The 23,161-nt window shown below is 36.2% G+C and overlaps 1 protein-coding gene across 7 annotated transcripts in view; it reads right to left on the bottom strand.

The window, feature by feature from the left end:
* Positions 1 to 23,161, bottom strand: part of TBC1D5 (TBC1 domain family member 5) — a 329,005-nt gene that overhangs the window by 208,585 nt on the left and 97,259 nt on the right. Inside the window, exon 4 of one of the 7 annotated variants that reach the window (XM_074861400.1) lies at positions 2,196 to 2,372. The exons of the other annotated variants lie outside the window; for them this stretch is intronic. The gene's annotated coding sequence lies outside the window, so the exon portion shown is untranslated. The remainder of the gene's footprint in view (positions 1 to 2,195; positions 2,373 to 23,161) is intronic. 7 annotated transcript variants of the gene reach the window in all.

Here is a 23,161-nt window from a genome sequence, read left to right as displayed (position 1 = left end):
ACAAATGGCTACTTTCATGGACATGTGCCATGCTGTCAAATCTTCTGATTCATACTATCAATGGTCTTAAAGATACCATCTAAAACAACTACACCAGTTTTCATTCCCACCAATAGTAGTCTTGGTGCAAACTGATGTGTGAATACTTCTTTAATACTGTAATTATTTAACTTAAGACCAGTTTTCTGAATTAAAGGCACGCATTGTAATACCCATGCCAAGACTTACACCCATACGGCACTTCTGTACAACTTAAAAACAATTGAGCCATTTTGATTCTAGTTTATATTTAGATAGCCCTTCATGAAGGAGCCCAGAACTTTACCTTAGCCCAGGTCCTCTGTATGCGATATGTATATGCAATCTACTACATCAGTCAAAACGGCTCACAGTTCAGATGATATATACACAAATAAATGTACTTTACCTAGAGGTCAAAATAATTTCTGTAAGAGCACACTATATTCTCTTGGTTTTAGCTACCTCCTACAACCATGAAGTATAAAAATTTAACAAGCTGCAAAATAACAAATTGAACACCATACAACGAGTTTCTTTAGGGTCATGCTAGGAATGCTATAATTATACACTTCACTTTTAATGCTATTTTTACTGTATCTTTCTACCTTGTGGCCTATGTTGGCCTATGCCAGTTTTATTATAAACTATGGTTATGGGGAGGAAAAATAAAACAAACAAACAAACAAAATCAATTCTGCTACTCTGAGATCACATGTGCAGGAACTAAGGTGTGGATTTTGTTTTTTTTAAGACAGTCCTTCTATGTTTTGTCCTTAATCCTGTCTCAGCTTTTGCAGCCACATAATACAGTCTGGGGGGATCGCCATGACAGTGGATAAATTAGGATTTTACTACCGTCAAGTCTGAATTGTTTCTTAACAAGGCTACAAATCAGCATAGCTCTGATTCGACAGAACTGTGATACTTTCAAAACTGCACTTTCAACACATTAAGTACAATAGGTAGGACTTTTCAAAAATGTTTTAGAAATGCTGAGAAATAAGTTTTTTTAAAAGCCCTATAATTTATTCTTTCTTCAAATTTGACTGAGAAAATAAACATACATAGCTGAAATAAAAAAAGGAATGGACACATTATATATATATATGACGATTCCATTAAACGACTCTGTAATATAAGCAAGTGAAAAATAGTTTCTGAACTTGTCATGAGAGACTACAGAAGACTGAATTCTGGCTTCTCTAGAACTCCCATTGATTTTATCAGGCAGATAACTAGCCTCAGTGCTCTAATGTACACGGACAAAGGCCACTGCTCTAGACTCATGAGAAGTTCTGACTTGGAGACTTTTTAACTTTTTTTGCTCATCTGAGTCCACTATGTAATTGTTTTAGGAACCTTTCTGTATTTCAGTACTATGCATATTTCTGGTAAAGATTTGGGAATCTAATTTAAAGATACTGCATGTTACTGTGACTTGTAGGTATTCAATTAGTAAAACTCTGCACTTTTCAACCTCACTTTCATCTCTGAAAAATAATTAATACATACCAGATACTGTGTAACAACATATTGAAATATGCAAATAAAAATATTCAAAGGTCCTTCACTAGTTTTATGACAATGAACTCCATACTGTGATATTCCAAACAACCCTAACACTTATTTTCTTAATTGTACACATGTACAATGAAACACAGGAGTAAAACCTTAGCTTTCTTTACAAGAAAATAGGATTTGAGTTGGAAGTCTAAATGTCAACCCTGAACATTATAAAATTATACAGAATAAGGAAGAAACAGGGCTGATAGTGCATATAAATATGACAGTGTATTAGGCTGCATTTAATTACCAGTTCAAACAAGAACCTGATCTAACCTTTGACAAGTAAAATAAATGTTCTGAATAATTTAACCAAAGCAAACATTTGCTGTTAAATGCTGGCTAATTATAGTAAGAGTTGTACTGAGAGGGGGAAAAAACCCAAAAGAGATGGTAATTTATACACTTCTCCTGCAATTGCTACAGCTATTCCTTGAAACCCTTGAATTTTTTTTCCATGTGGGATAGCTATTAAGTATCTACTCTGGGAAAAAACCCCCTATGTTTAAAGGAAGAGGCACTGTATTAGAAAAACTAGCTTTGATTTACAAGCATTGAAGAAATAGTCCAAATACGGAAAGTAAGGTAACATGAGTTTCAAGAATATCCACCTTTTCTATTGATGGCTTTCTGACATGAAAGGTCTCCATTTGTAATGCTCTGTATCACACTGGAACATAGGAAAGGGTAGAATAACGATTAAGCCTTTTCCGAAGTGTCAGTGCAAAATCACACAAAAGCCTCATTACAGGGTAGGGGAGCACAGTTCAGTCATGTCCAATGCACTTCTGAAAAGAAGAGTAATGAATAAATTTAAATTATTTCTTTACATACACACTAGATCAGCAGTAAAATGACATAAAAAACCCAGAGAGATTCTTTAAAAACAACCCCTCCCAAATTATGTAATGACAAAATAATTCCACCACTATGACTTTTTCAGATATATTATCTCTAGCCAGACATATTATCCATATGAAATATTGAGCTTGTTTCGAAAAGAAGCTAAAGATCTCAGAAAAATAAATATATGTGACAAGGACAAATATTTAGTCAGCATGCTTCCAATATCAAACATCAATAACCATGAAATTGAAAACATTAGAAAAAAGGTGTTTTTCCTGCAGCATATATGCCTTCCAGTTGTAGGCTATTTTTAAAGAAATGAATGGCTTTTGCTATCTTTGGGCCAAAAGTTTCACTTACTTATACGATGAAAAGTTAGCAGCAGCAGCTTATCTGCATGCAGAATAACTATGGTTCAGAAGAATCAGAAGACCATGAAAATTTCACGGACAAGCAATGTATGGTAAACAAAAGAAGCCTATAAATCCCTGATCTTGAATATATATTAATATTTGAAGGCTTTATATAATCTGCAAAGTAAAAAGTGAAAACCATTAAAAATATTAAAACTGACTGTAAGTATGCTCCTCTCTTTTCCCAAAAGTAATTTGCGTGCAGATAAGTTCTGGCCATAAGTTTCCAAGACAAACATATTATTTTTAAGTTACCTTTTATATTTTCATAAATATTTAAACTCTCCCTGAAATTTTAAATATGTTTATAGAGACAGGAATGCTAACATTCTTAGCCTCTTACAATGAAAAAATAGGAATTGAACTATTTCTTGCACACTGTAAGAGAAACAATTTTCAAAAGAAACAAATAATAAATTCACAAAAAATTTACCACAAATTGTTTACTTGATAATGATTCAGGTGGATTCAAGAAAGTGAAGCGGATTTTCTAGCTTACGGTGTAAATTGAATATTGGAAAATTGAGTTTGGAGGTCATTACTATTCTTGCTCCATAGCTCAGGATAAAGTCTTTAAGCAAACAAAGTAGTAAAGAATTTGACAAGATCCATGCCTGACACTCTGGAGAAATTCAAGTACAGAATTAATTTTATACTGTATCTACTGCATCATGCCAAATGGACAGTGAAATGCACTGGCTTTTCTTATGCTGAGGCATCCATAAAAAGACATTCAGCTGTATTTGGACAGGACAGAGGGAAATGTTAGGCAGTCACCGGTAAATGCAATGAATCAACTTTTCTCCACTACTATACTGCATATAAAACTTTGGCATTTAAGCATAAAACTGGAACAGATCTTCTCTAGAGTTGTTATGCTTTTTGTATTCTGCACTTGAAATGTTATCAGGTTCAGTAAGGCAAATTTTGCTAATAGGAGACGCCTTTACCTTTCTGTGAATTAAAAGGTAAAATTAAAAGGTAAATATAAGTACACAGAAATAAAAATAGCCACTCAATTCTAAAATTTTATCTTCTCAAAAATACTTATATTTTAGATAAACAATGAAATGAACAAAACCGGCCCGGTCACAGGTTGTGGGGGCTGATGTGAAAACTGCCCCTTGATGGGGAGCTCACACTTAATGGTCAGCCACCCATCAGTGCCAATTACACTTTTCTGTTACTACTAATTTTTGGAACTGTTGTGTACTTAAGAAGTAGAACATTAAATATCTAAACAAGAAATTTAATACAATATTTTCTATTTAAATAATTAAATCTGATAGAAACACTGCTAGAAATGCTAGTGTACTAAAATGCTAATACACTAAAAAGAAAGCAAAACTCTCCTGGCCATAGCTGCAAGGAATATGCACTGTTCCTGAATATCATCTTAGGTGTCAGTGTGATGTAGCAGGTGGTATACCTGGAAAGGTGATTATAACCAAATAATTTAGATACACATGTACATGTACTTGGGTGTAAACCAGCTAATATCTTTACCCAGTGTGGCCCACCTGAAGGTCAATTTATCTGAGTCCAAAAGATATCTCCAACTAGACCATTAAAGGAGAAGAGGAATACCATGATGCTGAAACTAGCCAAGCTTCTCCCCTGACTTTATGCATCAAATTTTAACACTAAAACCCACAAGAACTGAAAGATCAAGTTAGTCCTTTAGATCCATATTTTTGTGCAATAGGTTATAGAGAAATCAGAATTAGCAATAAAATAAAAAGCAGAATGGATAAACCAAAAGAAATCATAGCAGAACTACAACTGTGGGGTTCTTTTTGAACTAATCCAACATTTCACCCTGGTCAGTCTGTTACTATAAGTAACAATTAGTTAGCCTGTACTGGAAGTTTCCTGCATATTTTAGTTTGCACGTACTTGTAAGGTCTTCCTGAAGAGAATTCTCTTTTGTGTAGAATGGTTTTGTGATGTGGATTAGCCTCCACAAGGGATCTAAATTGACAATAATGAATTCATTTTATATAGTAGGCTAGACTTAAATGAGAAGTGAAAGGCCAGTGCCAGCAGAGTTCAGTGATCAGCCACTGTTGTTCTCTATATAATTTACTGGTTGAGTTTAATAATTACAGCATTGGCTTGATAATCCGGTAGCTGTAGCACACTGGAAAGAGAGGAAAAGAAAATGCTTCTTGTGTTAATAGAAGAATTTAATTTTTTTATTTAAATGCAGACCCACATAAACTGCAAACGGAGTATTAACGAACATCTAAGAACACTGACACTGGTTTAAACTAAAATTAATTTATATCACTCAAATCCGGAAAAATACAATTTCAAGCCTTGATCTTATTAGGATACTTAATGTAATCTTATTAGAATGTGAGCCTCTATATATCAAAGTGTTTTATACATTGCAAATATATTTTAAAGACCTCCAATAAACATTACTAAACAATTCACTACTGATGTCCAAACCTAGTTTCACAGGTGCAGATTACTGGATCTGTAACTAATACAGCAGGAGAGGCAATGCCTTCACACAGGCAATATTCTTGCTGATATACTGGCTGTCACATGAGTGTTAAGTTTCCAGGACTTTCTCATCTCTTAAACTGCCTGAGATTTAGCACAGAGCAGCATGCTTTCCAAAAGGACAGAGTACCTACAGCTTCAGCGGAAGCAAATGGGGATCATAGATACTTAAAATTTCAGAAAATCAGGCCTGGTGCCATATACAAGGAAAACGCTGCCAGAAATGTCACTCACAGAATCCATGCCTGCCACTCCACAGAGATTCATATATGCTTAATGATGGCTAGCAAGTACAGAGAGCAGACCTAGCTAAGGAAAAACAACAGAAAACTAGGCAGCAGGCAAGCAATGAGCACTCTGTCTGCATTCGTATCCCCACTGGCAAAGTAAAAGCAAAATGGTTAAGAAACCGGTAAGGCTGATGCCAAAAATTTAAATGTTTCTAAGGACTATAGCAGACCTTAAGAGATAGTTTTTAATCTCATTTGAAACAGTTTCAATACTTCAACATTAATGTATGCACATATATATTAATGAAGCAGACATGCTAATCCCCCCGATGTCGACGTCTGTGAAGCATCTTAGCTCTTCCTTCACCATCAGTCGTGTGTAAGTAACATACTGTGGCAACATATGAATAGTTCATAGCTCCAGCAATGAATGTATGAATGAACAGTGACCTAAACGCAAGCAGCAATTAAGGTTTCCGTTTCTTCACCCATCAGCTATTGCATATACTCACAGCAAACAAGTGTGTTTTTCTGACATGCACACTTGTCTGTTAATAAGTTGAAGAACTATTTGAGTCAAGAGCCTTTATGTTTTTCCCCTACACGCTTCGTTTCTTGCTACATGCATTGGAGTTTTACTCTGATAGAGATGTTGATGACAAGCCAAAGAAATGGAGGTGATGCTGCTAGGGATTAAGGTAAAGAATACTACAATACTTTGCAGAAGCACAAAGGCTCTGCCGTTGTTTCCCTGCGCTTGGAAAGCTTAAGCGCAAGCTTTCTGAAAAACTCAATGAGAGCTTCCACCGATTTTAGTATGCAGTTATACACCCCTTTCAAGACTTTAATGTGCTACAATAAAGTATCAGGAAAGAGAAAAATTACATTTTAAATGGCAACAAGCATGAAATAATTACAATATGCTGTTTTGTTTTGTTTCCTGTTTTTTTTTCGAGGGGTGTATGGTATTCTTTAGGTTGGTTGGGTTTTTCTGTTGAGGTTTTTTTGTAGTTTGGTAGGATTTTTTATACTTTATGAGGGAAGAAGAGAAGAGCAAAAAAAACCCACGCAGAGCCATGCCTGTCCTTTTTCACAGGTTCAGTTCAAAATAATTCTATCAATGATCTATTGCACGTTATCAATACACTAGGTATGTGTTCAGAGATAAATTACATTATAATTCACTCCAGTGAAACTAAATTCCAGTTGCAGAATCTTGCTCATCTGTAAGAGCAACTGCTGGTCTTTAAGGGACCAGCAAGTACAATTTTAAGTAAAAGTAGTTCACAAAAAGTATTTTTCCAATTGTAAACAGAATGACTGACACAATCTTACCTGTCAGTGAAAACTCTACAGGAATCCATTTTTCAAATCTTTTATCTCAGTTTAAAAACTGTACCAATTTTCCCTATTATCTACAATATATGGTTCAAAATTCTCAGCCCCTGTTAGTCTGGCAAAAAATGATCTCTGCAAAAATAAGCTGAAGAAAATTAAGAAACCCAAACCAAAGAAAAGAAACAGATCCTGGGAGAGATGTTGGTACATTAAATGAGCATTACACTAATGCATTTGTCTTTGTAGAAAGTAGAGGAAAACAGAAGGAAAGCTATCTGCTTGACATAAGTAGATTTTTTTTCTTTTCTATATTAAGCTTTTTAGATACAACAGTGTAATTTTATTTTATTCTTTTTTAATCAAATAATCAATGTGGGTAATTGGTCAAGGAACTAAGAGTCTACTAAAGTGCAAAGTGGATGACTGGCTCTTTTATTTTTGAAGGTTGCATCATGCTGTCTTGTGATTTTTAAAGCCAAAATTTATAGGGAACATGTATTCAATAACTAATGTTTAACACTTTAATAAACTCTTTACATTCCATGAACAGTGTGTGCTACAGAAATGAACAACCCTCATCATTCAATATTGAGATTAGCTCTGCCGCTTCCAGCAACAGTTCTGAACCTATGGCATGTTATCAGGTACGTATACATTTTTGAAAAAACACTTCATTTTACATGTTACTGGTTTTCTCCAGCACCTCACTATGTTCTTAGAATAGTAAGGTATGATATTTCAAACCTTTGCTTCCTCCCAGCCTTTAAGTAGTCAGAAATGTGCATGTATGTGAGTATGGGGGTGTGTTAATGTAATATATACATTACTATATAGGGAGAACACTACCTTTGCAGGATGAATGATGGTAGTCCTTTTACTATAAGATAATTTTAATATAAGGGATGAGGGGAGAGGGAGAGGGAGAGGGAGAGGGAGAGGGAGAGGGAGAGGGAGAGGGAGAGGGAGAGGGAGAGGGAGAGGGAGAGGGAGAGGGAGAGGGAAGGGAAGGGAAGGGAAGGGAAGGGAAGGGAAGGGAAGGGAAGGGAAGGGAAGGGAAGGGAAGGGAAGGGAAGGGAAGGGAAGGGAAGGGAAGGGAAGGGGAGGGGAGGGGAGGGGAGGGGAGGGGAGGGGAGGGGAGGGGAGGGGAGGGGAGGGGAGGGGAGGGGAGGGGAGGGGAGGGGAGGGGAGGGGAAGGGAAGGGAAGGGAAGGGAAGGGAAGGGATCTTATCTCTCAGAACAGAAAAGTCTTTTGCAAATGAAGAAAATAATTATCAGAAACCGCTTGTTATGAACAGTAATTTAATTTCCCCGAACTCAAACCCTACAACATTCAGCTAACACTGAAGACACTGGAAAGTAAGATGACTCATAAACTGCCAGAAAGCAATATGGGTGGAAACAGAATTTGTTCTCACTGTCAGAGGCAAAAGTAACAAAACCCTAAAATGCAAACTCCATTTTAAAATGTAGGTAACATTGACAGAGATCTGATTGAGAAGATATGTATGACTGGGCAAAGAAAAGGCTAGCTGATCAGACTGATAAGAGCAGAACAATTTGGAAACCACAGATTCAGCTGGTTCCTACTGCTACTTTACAGAAAACACAAGCGGATTATATCTTTGTAAGAAGGGGAACAAGTTTGCCGAAGCTGCGGAAAAGAAATAGTGAATTAACCTCAAGTTATAACAGGTGGACTTCTCCACTATGTGTAATGCCTTGCTAGATATACAAGAGCTGCTCTACAGCATCATTTCCTGGATGCTTGGAATTGGATTATCAGTTTTGCTGCAGATTTACAAGGCATTAAGGTAGCTTTACATTCCCTCCCTCTCTCCTTTCTCTCAGTGTCCTCCCTGAATATTAATCTCACCTTTATTCTTTAAAATTATTTACAAGAGAAATTAAAAATCATGTAACAGAGATTATAGGAAAGCCACCAAATCAAATTTTAACTTTCATAAATAATGATCTATTTTTTTAATTCTTCATTTTAGGACTTCCTTGTATGTATTCATATATTACAATTCAACCTTGCTGGGGCTGAGAGGTTGAATGGACACTGACAGACCATTGAAGGAGAATAGGTTCTTTCATGATAAGCCAACATAGCTCTAGGCCAATTTTGGACATTATTTGGCAAGTGTTACTGTATTAAGGAAGCAATTTTTCAAGGTTCACATGCACCAAGTGCAGTGTGTATTATACAGCTATTAAAAAAGCAGCATTAACATAAGACTGAATATATCTTGTTCATGTAATTATCTACTCAATTCAACATACCCACAGAACATTTACATACAACTAAAAATGTAGAAACTCACAGAAAGCAAAATCTCTACTGTATGACGCTCTTGGATTGCTTACGCTTCCATTTCTTTCTTAAAACCACATCCAGCAATATTATTCAGAAAAGAAACTTGCATGTCACGTGCCCACCAGGCTTAGGAGTCTTACATTCGTATCTACAAAAATTATGAAAAAGCAATCAAAAATTTCATGGACAGTATACACACTTATTAATATGATCTGTTTTATTAGGTCCCAGCGAAAACATCTTATTAGTTCTACAATTAAATGATTCAGAAACCATCCACACTATCGTTGCCTTTTAACAGTTCCAATCAGTAGCAGATCTAGGTGTAATCAACAGCAGCAGGGGGCTTTAGGAAGCAAAACAAAACAAAAACAGTAGGGATCTTTACTAGTTTACAGTAATTGATAGAAGGAGATGTTATATGTTACTGCAAGTTAGCCCAAGATATGGAAAAGCTACATGAAAATTCCCTATTATTTACAACTACCATTTCAATATAGCAACAGCAATACAATAAGCTTTTAAGAAATTGAGTATTTAAAGTTTACTGAATTCCTTGCTGCTCTAGAAGATCTTCTTTATCTCTTTTTTGCACCCTCCATTTTACATTTTCTGTAACAAGATCAATATTTGGGTTACCATATATTCAGAATCCATGGATGTCACCCCTTAAATTTGTGAGTGGGCTGCACGAGTGATATAAAGTCCCTCTTCTGTAGGAGTTGAGCACATGGTCTGAACAGCACTTTTAGCCCCTGCTATGCATGGTAGCGAAACTATGTTTCCCATATGTTAGTGCTGACAGGCTGACTGATATAAATTCAACTCAAAGAAACTTACATACAAGTTATTTTTACGCTTTTTAATCTTTTTTCCTCTATTAACAGTGTCCCAGATATAAGAAAGGAATACATTAAAGAGAAATTGATAAGTGGTGCAATAATTTATGCACCCTTTGAGTGCTAGGACATCTGCATAAAACGAGGCCATCGCCTTTTTGATGTCAAGGATCTTGGGATAGTTCCAAATTGTAAGTATTTAAATCCTAAGCTTTTAAATTCCCAGTGCTTTTAACACAAGTGCAAAGAGATAAGCATCCAAGTATCTTTTTGGATATGCCCTTGCTACCAACTCTGAAAAAGATTGTATCTAGCCACAGCCACGCAGCACTCATAAAGGACAACCAGTGAGAATCTTATAGTGAAAGCCCATGTTGTCACATCTGTAACATTCCTGACCTTGCTAATTTAAAGCAAGTTTCCATAAAAAGAGCAATCACACTTTTGGACTGAGGCACAGGCAGAGCCACAGAGATGACACACTCCCACCACCCCATATCCTCTGCAGAACCAGAGAAATCAGCAAGCACTGTATGGGTTGGTTTCCTGGTGGCCAGGTGAAGACAAATGAAATTCAAATCTGTTACAGATGACTGACTCAATGACCACTTAATGAGTATCAGGAAGTTTTACACTTGCTTAAGCCATTGTAGCCTCTTAAAGAAGTTTGAAATTACATAAATACATCTAATTAACTACTTAGCATACGGATAACTTTATTCTTTTTAACACTGTAATAAGCCTTGCAGCAAAGCCTAGTGCACACAGCTTAACCAGAAATACAAGAGCGGAACACGCTGGGGGCAAGCCATGATGGAAAAATCATCAAGGGGAATCACCACATACTTCTGCAGGAGTACAGCAATTCACTCCCAGAAGCTGCCAACAGTGGATAAAACTATCACCTCTCTCACATCTGTCCTCAAAAGGGCCATTTTCCAACTAAACCGTGTATTATATAGTGGAAAGGCACCTGTTAAGCCAGCTAAGATGCAGTTACACAAGTGCAATAAATTCCAGGATCAAAATGCAAACTTCTTACGCCTACAGGTGAAAAGAGAAGCAGTTGTAGAGGTAAAGAGGGGGACATTTCACTAAATGCTAGAGATGAACAGGGAACTGTCAGGGACTGTTGGCATGGCATAACATGTTACCTTTGCAGCTCATGGGTGATGAGTTCAGCTGAGACAGGGCATGTTTGAGGTAAATTCTCTCATTAACTCAATTATTCATCTTGGTATCTCCCAGACTATCTGGTTGAGAGCTCCTCAGAGAAGTTTTTGAAGGATGAATTTCAGACGCTCACATTAAGTATAGTGAGCTTGACTGTAACCACTAAATTAATTTCCATCAAGATATGTTTAAAGGTAGATAAAAGAAAAGGTTCAAAGCCAGGACATAGATGCTCCATTATAACTAGCTAACCATTTCCAAAATGAATAATCTGCCAAACATTAAAAAAAAAAAAAGCATTAGATTTCTTTTTAATTAATTGCTTTCCAAGACCAAAAGTGACTACCTCTCCATAAATCCTACAGCTCAGCCAGTTATTGTAAAATAATGAAATGATAGAACTTTGCTGTCAAAAAGCACCATCATATCCATAGTCTCTGCTCCACTAGCTCACCTGAACGTTTTGGACTTCCATTCCTGAACATTTTCTGCTATAACATGGACATAGCTACACTGTGCCATAAAACACTCTCGAAACCAAGAGCACTAATGACAAGAACTTTTCACCATCTCTGTTTATCGGCTTTCCACATTACGTGCTGGCTTTCACAGTGCACGGAGGGCTCTGGTCACTTCTAAATACTATTGGAATAGCTGGGTGTATATCAGTTCTGAATTAATAACATCTTTCCCCCAGTATTTCTCCAGATCTCCAAGTTCATTCCCATGAATGAGTTTAGGATGATGGTTTCCAGCGTTGTACTTTCTGTCTGAAAACTGCTGAAAGCACCAGTTGCTATTCACCACTAAGTCTGCAGTCAATATCACATGTGGAAAAGCAAATAGTTGAGTAATACACATGTTCACAGTTTTGGCACTAAGGGTGAGTTTCTTGGTGGTGTCAACTACCAGTTCTCCCCTGGGAAATTTCTGTGGTGCAGTGGAGCAGGAGCTGGGGTTCACGAAGGGAATCTGGGAGATGTTTTTCAAGAGCTATAAGAACATTCTGTATGGGTAATTCCAGGAGTTTAAGGAAGAGGAAATTATGAGTGTGTTCTTCTGAACAAAGATATATACACATGTATGCAGCGCACACTGCACCACATCAAAATGACTCTCTGCATCCTTCTACTAGCAGACTGTAGCTCTGCAATAAGGACTAGAAATCAATCCATATAACGTACAGTAAAACATCACGATTTGCTATAGGGGTCACATACACAGCACTGAATCTTGATTAATACCACACTCCACAGTTGTTTATAACACATTCAGTTTACAAATCATAGAAACAAGTGAATACAAAATACTACTCTGATTTTTACCACACAAATTCTTTTTTATGATGTCTGTAACAAGATTAAATGAATTATGATTTAGTTTATGTGATTCTGGATAGATGAGAGGTTTTAAAATACTTTCCTCCTCTCTCTCTTTGAAAAGTTTTGAAGGTGAAACAGAAAAATGAAACTGAAATAACTTGAATGCACTTCAGCACATTTAACTAAATTTCCTGCACTAACAAATAAGGATTAGAACCTATAGAATATACAGGAAGAGACATGCCTACACGCACACATGTATGCACACTTACACACATGCACACACACGAGCAATACCTACAAAAGACTTCCTCCCATGGCTACACCATTGCTTTGCAAACAACAAGCTAATTTGGGTTCCTATCATGCATCTGATCGGTCATACAGCAATACAAAACAGAAATAAGTAAAGACGACCATCTGCTTGTTAGCTGAAACTATAAAAGTACATCTTTTTAATAAACAATAAAATTAGTTTGACAGGGCAGAGACCACCTGAATAGAAAATCAAATATTTCATGTTATTTAAGGTGTATGTCTGCTGGCTATTAAAATACTCCTCTTTAATTTATTACAGCAACACACACAATACTCATGTCATCCTCATTTTCTAAATCAATAATCAGCACAGCATGCTTCATTAACAGTGACCAATCACGAATGAGCTGGGGATCTCATTTTACAACATGAGCATTCCTAAGACATAAACCATCTGCTACTTGTAGTAACAGAAAAATCAAATTAATCCATTCTTATCATGCATTCAGATTTTAAAGCAATTAAAGATGCTCTTAGTGTAATCGCAGCCACAGAAGTAGTTCTGTAATGAGGAAAGCAAACTCTTCACTGAACTTTCTGTCATTCTCAATACATTTGAAAACTTTACAAGCTTTCTGCACTCCAGTGGGCCATTGTTCTCTGAACACAGATGTTGAAAACAACAAGCAATTTTTATTAAACATTTAATCTTTGCACATTTGAAGGAGTTTAAATACTGAACAGTGATCAAAAAAGGGCATAAAACCAAAAAATAACTGTACAATTAAAACAATGCAAAGGGTCTAACCTAAATCAGTAAATTCTGAGGAAAGGTTCTTTTTATAGCCTTAACTCATGCCAGTATGGCTATCTTTTGCAGCACATATGGTCTGTAAGATCACACAATAATTTTATACACTTGCAATATCAGAGTACAGTCGTGTAAGATGCCTTAGCTTCAGATTTTCTGGATATATAGGGAGGGAGTTGGTAAATTGTTACCCCATACTTCCGTGCCCTTTTAGCTTTTCCAAAGAGTATCAGGACAACAATAAACTCAAAATCCCCTTCCCGCCAGGAAGGACAGACAAAACAGCATGCGGCACAACCTTCCTTTGCTGACCTGTCAACATGCCTTGATTTGACATGGAAGAATACAGCAAGGATGAAGAAGCAGTGTTCCCTTAAGATCTTACCTTCTCTGCAAAATAGACCCATAAAAATGCTAGTCCAAATGAGCTCTGTTATAAGGATGTATGTTATTCAGAGAAACCAGGATACCAAACAAGTATTACGTATTGGTAAATTTAGATGACTCTTGACTCCAACTTGTATCCAACCTATAACTTCATCATAATGATTTGTACGTATCCTTGAAAGAATCTAAAGAATTCAATCCTGTTAAAGATGGACTTCAAATCTGAATAAAGAAAAACATGTGCCAAGTGTTTTAAAATAAAGTGTGCAGCCACCAAAACAAACATTGCTGAATTAAAACAATAATGTTTCTTTTTTAGGGAGGACCACCATCTATGACAGTTCTTCATGCTGCAGTTTCACACAGACTAAGCTGACATAAGCCACCACTACTGTCAGAAACAAATACCCTCCTTCTCCCCTCTTATCATCATGGTTCTTCAGAGTTAAAATTAACTCAGTGATTTTTTTTTTTTTCCTACTATTGACAGTGTAAAACAGTAACTTTTCAAAGTTACTGTTCTCATAAACAGACCCTGCAAGTGGAGCCCTAGTGGGAACAGTAGGTTCTTTCACTTGATAACTAGCCATTGTATGTCCTGTCTTTTACGCTGAAATAAAGTACATCCTCTACCACAGTTCAATATTAACATGATATGAAAAAATATAAAGAAAACATGGGGAGGAAAAAGCTCTTATCACACTTTTATGTCAAGAGGAAGACATTTCGTGCTAATCATCTCTTATTTATTACACCTTTTTGAACTGAAGCCCTATTCGTAAATGATTGTTAATCACTGACACACACTCATGCTTTGTAACTTACCCCATCTTTCTGTGCATCTCTGATGAATTCAAAATTAAATTATGCTCATTACTTTCTGAGCAAAGGATCACTGTAAATCCAACTCAGAAGTAAACTCAATGAGAAAAAAAATCATAAGAAAAAACTTTCATGGATGCAAGAATCGTGTAGGCAGTTTCAGAACAGCTCTTGACTAATCTTACTAATCATTTATATAGATGCTGACCTTAGCTGTAGCAGCAACAGCTAAATCTGAAAAAGGGGACTAGAGATGAAAAGAAGTCTTTTTCTTATGTACTTGTCTCCTTATATGATACTTATTCTTTCAACACATGGGCCATTTTTGTAGACAATTTGACAGCATGTATTAAAGGTTTATCATATGCTTTTCATATTCCTTTAGAGAATTATGATAAAGTACACTTATATTCAGTGAAGACAAGTTTTCCTTCCAGAAGAACTGCAACCTGACTGTTCTGTACCACAACAACTATCCTTTGGCAGAAGATTATTTCTTCATTTGTTATTTTAATGCCTACCCTGTACGGTTTGCCCAATCATTATCACAGGATGGTGTGGATAGCACCTTTACTGATGAACAAGAAAGCAGTGCCTTTTAGGAAATCAAACGTAATAGCATTAACATCTCCAACACGATTAGTTTAGGTTGAGCCATTTCTCCCACACAGTGCTATAAACCAACTAGGTCTGTTGTAATACATGCATTGATAGAGGCTGCTTATTTGATGAATGTCATTTTATTACTCATTCTCTACGAATTTTGCTTTCCTTCTTGCAGTCCTTTTTGTAAGAATCCCACTTCTCTTTTTTGAAACCGCCATTTGCATAAACAATAAGCTTCACTCTGATGCTACTACATGATTATCTGGTGTTCACATTTCCACTCCCGGGGTTATTCACACTGCCTAATTTAGGCTGCTTTAAGACTTTTAAGTCAAATGAGACTTTACAGACTAAAATTAGAGACTGAAGTTGCTTATACAATCAAGGAGAGAAGCAGGTGCCTTCATGGAAGAATTCAGTACTCTTCAGTCTGATACCTGAGGCAGATCTGATGAAACGGTCAAGAGCTGAGAAATGACAGTATGTCACTGTCGGCTGCATTCACTATCAAAGCATCCATACCAATATATTTTACTGGGACTGTGGATTTTGCACCTTATTCTTCAAAATCTATTTGTAAAGTCAAACATGAAAACAGAATTCTTGTGGCACTATAAATGGCACTGACATTCCAAAGAAAGGTAGCAAGTAAAGCTGAAGCCCTGCTAGGCACTGCAATAAATTGTAAGTGATGATTCAAAACTCTCTAATGGCCCTAAGAAAGCTTTAATGCAAACACATACTTTTATTATGTTCCAAAAGAAACAAACAAAAATTCTCAATGAAAGATCGACTCCAAAGAGTATAAACTATTTTAAAAACAAAATTCATGCTACTATATTTCAAAATACTTCTTTTTTTTTTTTTTAAGGAATGTTATGAACCACAGTATTTGAAAATGGGGTAATTTTGTTGCGTAAGCAGCCTTTCTTAAAGAACATTTCAATGACCCAGTTATGTCTCTGTTTTATTTTTGTAATATTTTTATATGAACTAGGATAAGACTGCAGTTAAACGCTGTTCTTCAATTTATTTTTCCATCTGCTTTTAGCTGCAGGATAGCATATTTTATCACATTTGATATACAGGGTCAAAGGAATAAAAAAATTAACCCTGTATTTTTGCATAAAAAGTATAAATAAATTCTGATGGTGCAAGCTCAGCAAGTAGAATATTTTTACTAGTTCTATCTTGTGATAATGTTTTTGTAATCACTTATATTTCAGTCACTAACAATTGAATGCAGTTTTCTATGTTATTAACACAGTTCTACAAATCACAGGGAAAAATCCAGTATCTGAGCAAAAGAGGATAAAAGGTCACATTTTCAGAAGGTAATCTTTTCACACATACAACAGGCAATAGGCCAAGTCACTTAGCTTTTCCTAGCTAATCAAACTGCACAATTTCAGCATAGTGGTTCTTTTTAGATGTAGGTGGTGATAAAACGATCCTCGGCTTGGGAACACGTCCAAGATACATACACACTCCCAAACACCTCCCCCTACTCACCCCACCTCCAGTTGATTTGAACACAGACATATTTATCAATACTTTTTAAGGTAGCAACCATGCTGATGGGGACAATTATGAAACAAGAGAGAGGTCACAGTAAATCCAACTAGGAGTATATGACCAAAGTTATGTGGGGAAAAAACAAACTAGTGTCAGCATCAAGCATCTGTTGCTGCTGGTGCGCGGACAAAGCGAGTGCCAGAACAAGGAGGCAGTTTTGTAGATCTACTGTTTGTCAAGTCGCCCACTGAAGCAAGCCTTGAAATCAGTGTGTGTACTGCGGCCATCTGTTTACTTTTCACTTGCAAAACTCTGACTCTTACCATTTCTTTGAAGCCATGGTCAATGTCAAGAAACAGGTACAGTTCTGATGATTGTGCATGTTTTTTTAACTTGGCAGGGGGACAAAAGGAAGGAAGAAGGAAGACAGAAGTATATAATTAGCTTAAAAAAAAGGGATTACAGGAAAAGGATCTTAATTTATTCAGGTATATTATACCCCAAGGGGATTAAGCTATCAAGGTCCCATGAAAGCAACCAGTGAAAACAGAAAGACTGGCCTGCCACAAAAAAAAAAAAAAAATGTAGTTACTTTGCTTTGGAACGGAGAGCTTCTGAATTGACCTGGACTTAAGAAACTTGTCTCTGTCTTCCCTCCAGTGACCAAAGAGAATACTTCAAATGATCTACGATAACGTGGATTTAAAAGCTCAAATACTCTCAAATCATCAACAAACACCACACTGCTAAATTCCACTACTGATCAGTTTCACTGTGCAGAATTTACCCAGAGGAAGCCACAGTACATTTACCAACACTGTTCATGCAACATCTCATGCACACATCTACTGAATGTGTAGAGATTTTAAGGCTTTTTTTTTTTTTTTTGGAACCTACATAAACTTGCTTCAACCTGTACTATACAATATTATTTACATATGCACCTTCTTAATTTTCTCCCTGTTTTACTTGTGTTATGTATCTACTTCAATTTCCTGTCCTTTTTCAGGAGCCCCCATAATTTGTGATAGAGATTTTTCTTTGAAAAACCTGCAGGCTTTCTCTTTCGCTCTTTTAACCGTTCAAAACTCAGAAGAGATGTCCCTTATTTTCACTGTTTCTTTTCCTCTGTCCCAGGTTTTAAAAGGAATATTTAAATTAGAACCCCAAAATAGCAGAGGTTAGATACTGTATGATTTATGTATGTGTGCACATGGCTTACAATGTGGGCTGCGCTGCACTAATTCCATTAAAACATCCTTAGACAGACATACTGCATACAGGACTAATGAATCTAGGTAAGATATGGTTGTGTGACAAAGGTCATGCTGCCTCAGCAGCAGACATGAGCAAAGAACTGGAAAACTGTTCACATACCAGGTGAAGGTATATGGTCTGATTTCTCCAGAACTACATAACTCTAAAAAATCTCCATTAGTTTTTATATTTAAATGCTTGCTGGGTGTGGTAGAGGCACCTGTGTGTATACACACCGTTGTGTATTTTGAAAGCACCAGTCAACAAATGGATATGCTGTTTTTTTAAACCCTTTGAAACTTACTTGAAAATGAACTGCAGATTTTGTGCGGAAGCTAATGTTTTTACAATTCGATCAGGTCTTTCACCTCTGAAACAACTGCTCCAGACAGTACTCTTTGCAGATAAAAGAGATGCTGCTCCTAAAAAGTCTTATGTACAACATTTAGAAAAAAAAAGAAAAAAGATGTAAGCTTACTGTCCTGTGGGTAGTCTAAGGGGCTATAACTTTGGAGAAATACAAGTAGTATTACATCTTCCTCTAAACAAAAAGAATGCACCTTTTAGTTGTTTAAGTTCAATATTTCCATAGAGCACATAAAGAGTAATCACCAAAATTAGTGAAATGCTTCAAACTTCTTATTCCACAGAATAACCTGACGAAAGCAGACCACTCACTAATAAAGTGCAACTTAATAAATCATGTGAAATCTTATTTTGTTCAAACCCTTACTAACTCCTAGCACCATCTGTTACCATCAAAACTATATGACAAGATATGATATATAATTAATAGGTAAACAACAATCTAATTAAAATGGACAAATACTCCATGTTCCTGCCATTTGGGAGCTCTAATTACAGACTAAATTTTAAGCTTGAATTAAATATTTAAGCTGGAAAATTAACTTTCCTTCTCGAGCCTTGAATACATTAATACAGATATGTGAAGCGACTTCCTGATGGGAACTTAAACATGTAATTTAGTTTCATCAAAGCAGTTACTAATTGTTAAGCAGCAGTACCTTACCATATGTACACAATAGCTATTTAGAGCCAAAAAGGTGGTTTTAAAGTACCCCTCTGCAACCCTTTTCTGACATAAATATAAAATGTATATACAGCACAGCAGTTTACACTACACACTGAAAATAAATTACATAGAGACTTCAGCTTTCAGTGGGTCTTAGCATGCATAAGTCTGAATGGATCTAGATAAACAAATGCGTATTTTTGCTGCTGAAGAAGCTAAAGAATGTCTAGAAAAGTTAAACTATTTTTACATTCTACTTACTTGTAGAATTTTAAGAGTAAAACCACGCAATTTTCCTGAAGCCATCTAGCAAAACAAAATGGTGAAAAAAACAGGTATTTCATCTAACTTAATAAGTTTATTCAGATTTTCTTAAATACTAACGACAAAAGGAGAGAAATATGAATAAAATGGAGAATAGCGCTATACAACACGTTATAAAGGTTCTAAGTATGTAAGCGGCTAAAATTAATCTAAAATTAATGCAGCACAGTAGATATTATTGTATTAGGAATCTGAAAAGTACACTAACATAGGAATTTGGAATATTTGTATTCTGACCAGTACTTGGATGTTAGGTGTTTAACAGTGCCCACCACTCAAGAACAGACTTCACTCTTTCAGGAAAAAACCAAACCTCTGCTCTTTATGCAAACCACAATGCTTTCCAAATATTGCTGAGTCGAACCACCTTGCAAAGCATTTCCCTCATCTTATGGATACAGAAAGTGAGGCACAAGGATGCTAGGTGACACCCACTACCATATGTCAAGGCTTCAATGGTGTAAAATACTCCACATATATGGAACATTATGCTTTTCTGTGTTCACATGGAACTTTAAGGGAGGGCACACAGAGATTTCAGTATGGTTTCAGTCAACAGTTGGCTCTTACAGGCTCACATGGCCCGAGCCAGTGATATACATGAAACGAGAATCCAAGATTTCTCGATCTTCAATATTCTCTTCTAATCCTAATATTCTCTTGCCACACAACAGTAGTATATTTGACTTGCTTTAATTTAGATTCAACTATGGAAGAGCAGGACACAATGTTAAAAGAAGTAGTGTGTTTTTCTTTTTAAGTATCCTTGAGATGGTATGTTACTTATACAGTGAGGAAACAGAACATAAAGATATTTCATTCATTCATCTAACCTTAACAATTTTTACTTGCAGCATAAATACATATGACAGATGAATTACTGGGCCATGACTTCATCAAGGGATTCTAGTGACATCAAAACCAAAACTCTAATAGTTTGTGATGTCACAACAAACCCTCAAGGGATTTCTCGTTCCATAACTCAGAAGAACATAGCAGGTTCTCAATTTATGTAGTTAATGGACTGGAGTTCCAGAATATGCTTTAGGACCTATTCTGCTTCTACTGCTCCCTCACAGCTATCCTTTGTCCCATTCCTACAATACAGTCATAATTTTACTCTTTCTATGTGATAAAAGTACAAGAGCAGTGTACAATAACCAAGCTGGTGTTTTCAGTTACACACTCTGATATTGTTTTTATACTGTACTTGTACTATGTACGCAAAATTCACATTTTAAATTTATTGAACCTCTTAAATATTATAAGCCACTTATTTTAACAATAGCCATGTCTTCACCATACTTTCATAATATAGTCTGTGAAGCTACTTAAAAATGGTTAAATAATTCCTTAGCAGTTAAAAGAATGAAAATCGTCCCTCCTGCACAAAGCTGACTTGGAATTTAGGTACTATAAATACATTTCAGAGAAGTACTTACATGAATTTATTTTTTTTTAAATTTTATATTACTTATATGAATTTTTGAGTTGATGGTTGGACTGGATGATCTTCAAGGTCTTTTCCAACCTAGACAATTCTGTGATTCTGTGAATTTCACCCATGTCCGTCCATCTATCATTTTCTCTTTGTTTTTTCATCAGTGCTCCTGAGCCACTTAGCTTTGAGCAGGCTCCTAGCGTATGTTCCAGTTTGTATTTTGCAAGTGATTAGAGCAGGTACTCTGTATAACACACATACACTGTTGTGTTAGGTGCTGAAAATAGCACAGACTCCTCTAGCCATATACGCTTAATTCATTTGGCCAAACTAACTGGACAGGAACACTGCATAATTCTGTTGTTTCAAAGTGGAAACACCAAACAGTGCTGATGAGAGCAGAAAAAACAGTTTTACTCCCAAGTCCATGAAGGGAATGAAATGCAGACACCAAATGAAGATTCTTCTTGTAGTGGACACAAGACATGACAACGATACGCTCTGCTACCTCGCAGCCATTAAAATCTATCTTCTTTTAATTACAATTGGTTAGGTTTTGAATCACACTCTGATTACAGGGAATGGCGGCTGCTAGGCAAAACCAAGTACCAAGTTCCGGGGAGTGCTACCGTTCCCTCTGCAGTCCAAGATATAGCCATATTCTTTCCAGGCCTATTTATAGACCATATTGTACTGTACATGTGCCATGGATCCTAATGTGAGGAAAATTATATAGATATTCAAAGCATGACATATTGATTCAACATATTGAACGGATTGTTTTTTCCTCTATTTATTTAAATGATTATAATAGTTTATAGTGAGCTTAGCCCTTGAGACAGATGGTTGTAAACTCAAAATTTAAGTTTTAAATAACTGTATTAAAATGAAGTAAATGATTTTATCCACCCTCCTCATTAGAAGGAGAATGAATTTATCTAAACACAGTCTTTAACCCTCTCCTGAGTTGTTTGTGACTACCAAAGAAAGTGAACTTCCTAAATTGTTTCTGCTGATGAATTCACAACTCATTGACTGGAATTTTAAAACGTGTCTCATTAAAATGTGTCTGATACACGTAATATTTTTTTACATTGTGTCAGGCAAAAGTAAGCTTGGTTTTAGGGCAAAGAAGGGAATTCTACAATTATCCATTTTGAAAAGAGGCTTAAACAATAAGTCCACGGTTTATATCACATCTAATTTTTTTCAAGAGAAAATTTCTAAATTGCCAGGCACAAAAGCGTAAAGTAAAAACTCTGTCCATAACTCATGCAAGTGAATGAAACAGTTTTCCCTTAAAGACTACAGCTCTACGAGAGTTCAGCCTGTGAAAAATACTGAATCATATTTACCCTACAAGAGCTTTGTGCCTTTCCATCTCCCAATTTTATAAGCATCTCTTTTGTCCTTTCCCTCTTAGCCCTCCGTCATTGCACCTTATGCTGACTTCTGAGTTTCACTGCTGGACAATGTCAAAGGAGAACAGATCATTTTGCAAGTCACTCAGTATTTAAATATGATAACTAAACCTCATGACATTAACTTCATTGGCATCATTTAAAAAATATGCATTGATAAATATGTTGCCCATCCCAGCCTGATCATCAGTCTGAGCCCTGCACAAACTAGAGAGAGTTCCATTGGGTACTTCTAAGAGATTCAGGATTCTAAGAGAGTGCAGGATCTATGTCAGCAAGTGGTAACTGCTCAATATGGGCAGACAGGTAGAATGAAACAGTTAATGCTGAGGACCAACATTCACGCAATACATCTTTTAAGGGGTTTTAATTTGGACTGGTCATGTTCAGAACCAAAAGCCCACTAGCAGCTGTTGTAAAAGAATTTCATTTATACACTGCTGGTGTGCACCTTCAGATTTAGCTTAATGCAAAAGAAATCAATTTTCCCAACGCTGGCACTACTCTGCAGTATGAACACAGTGGGGACAATCTGCTTCACAAATACATTCCTGATCCAAACTAAAATGCTAACCTAGGACCACATGATGAAAATCAAACCTGCTTTCAATTAAACTTGCTAACTTAAGGGTGCACATAAGGGTCTATGAAAACATTTTTGGGGAGCCTGCAAATAGAAAGAAGGATCAACACTCACTAAGTTAGATCAAGAA

Source organism: Strix uralensis, chromosome 1 (assembly GCF_047716275.1).
Source record: "Strix uralensis isolate ZFMK-TIS-50842 chromosome 1, bStrUra1, whole genome shotgun sequence".
Classification (NCBI taxonomy): Eukaryota; Metazoa; Chordata; class Aves; order Strigiformes; family Strigidae; genus Strix; species Strix uralensis.
The sequence above is the reverse complement of the archived record's forward strand: the minus strand, read 5'-3'. Positions and strand labels throughout refer to the sequence as shown.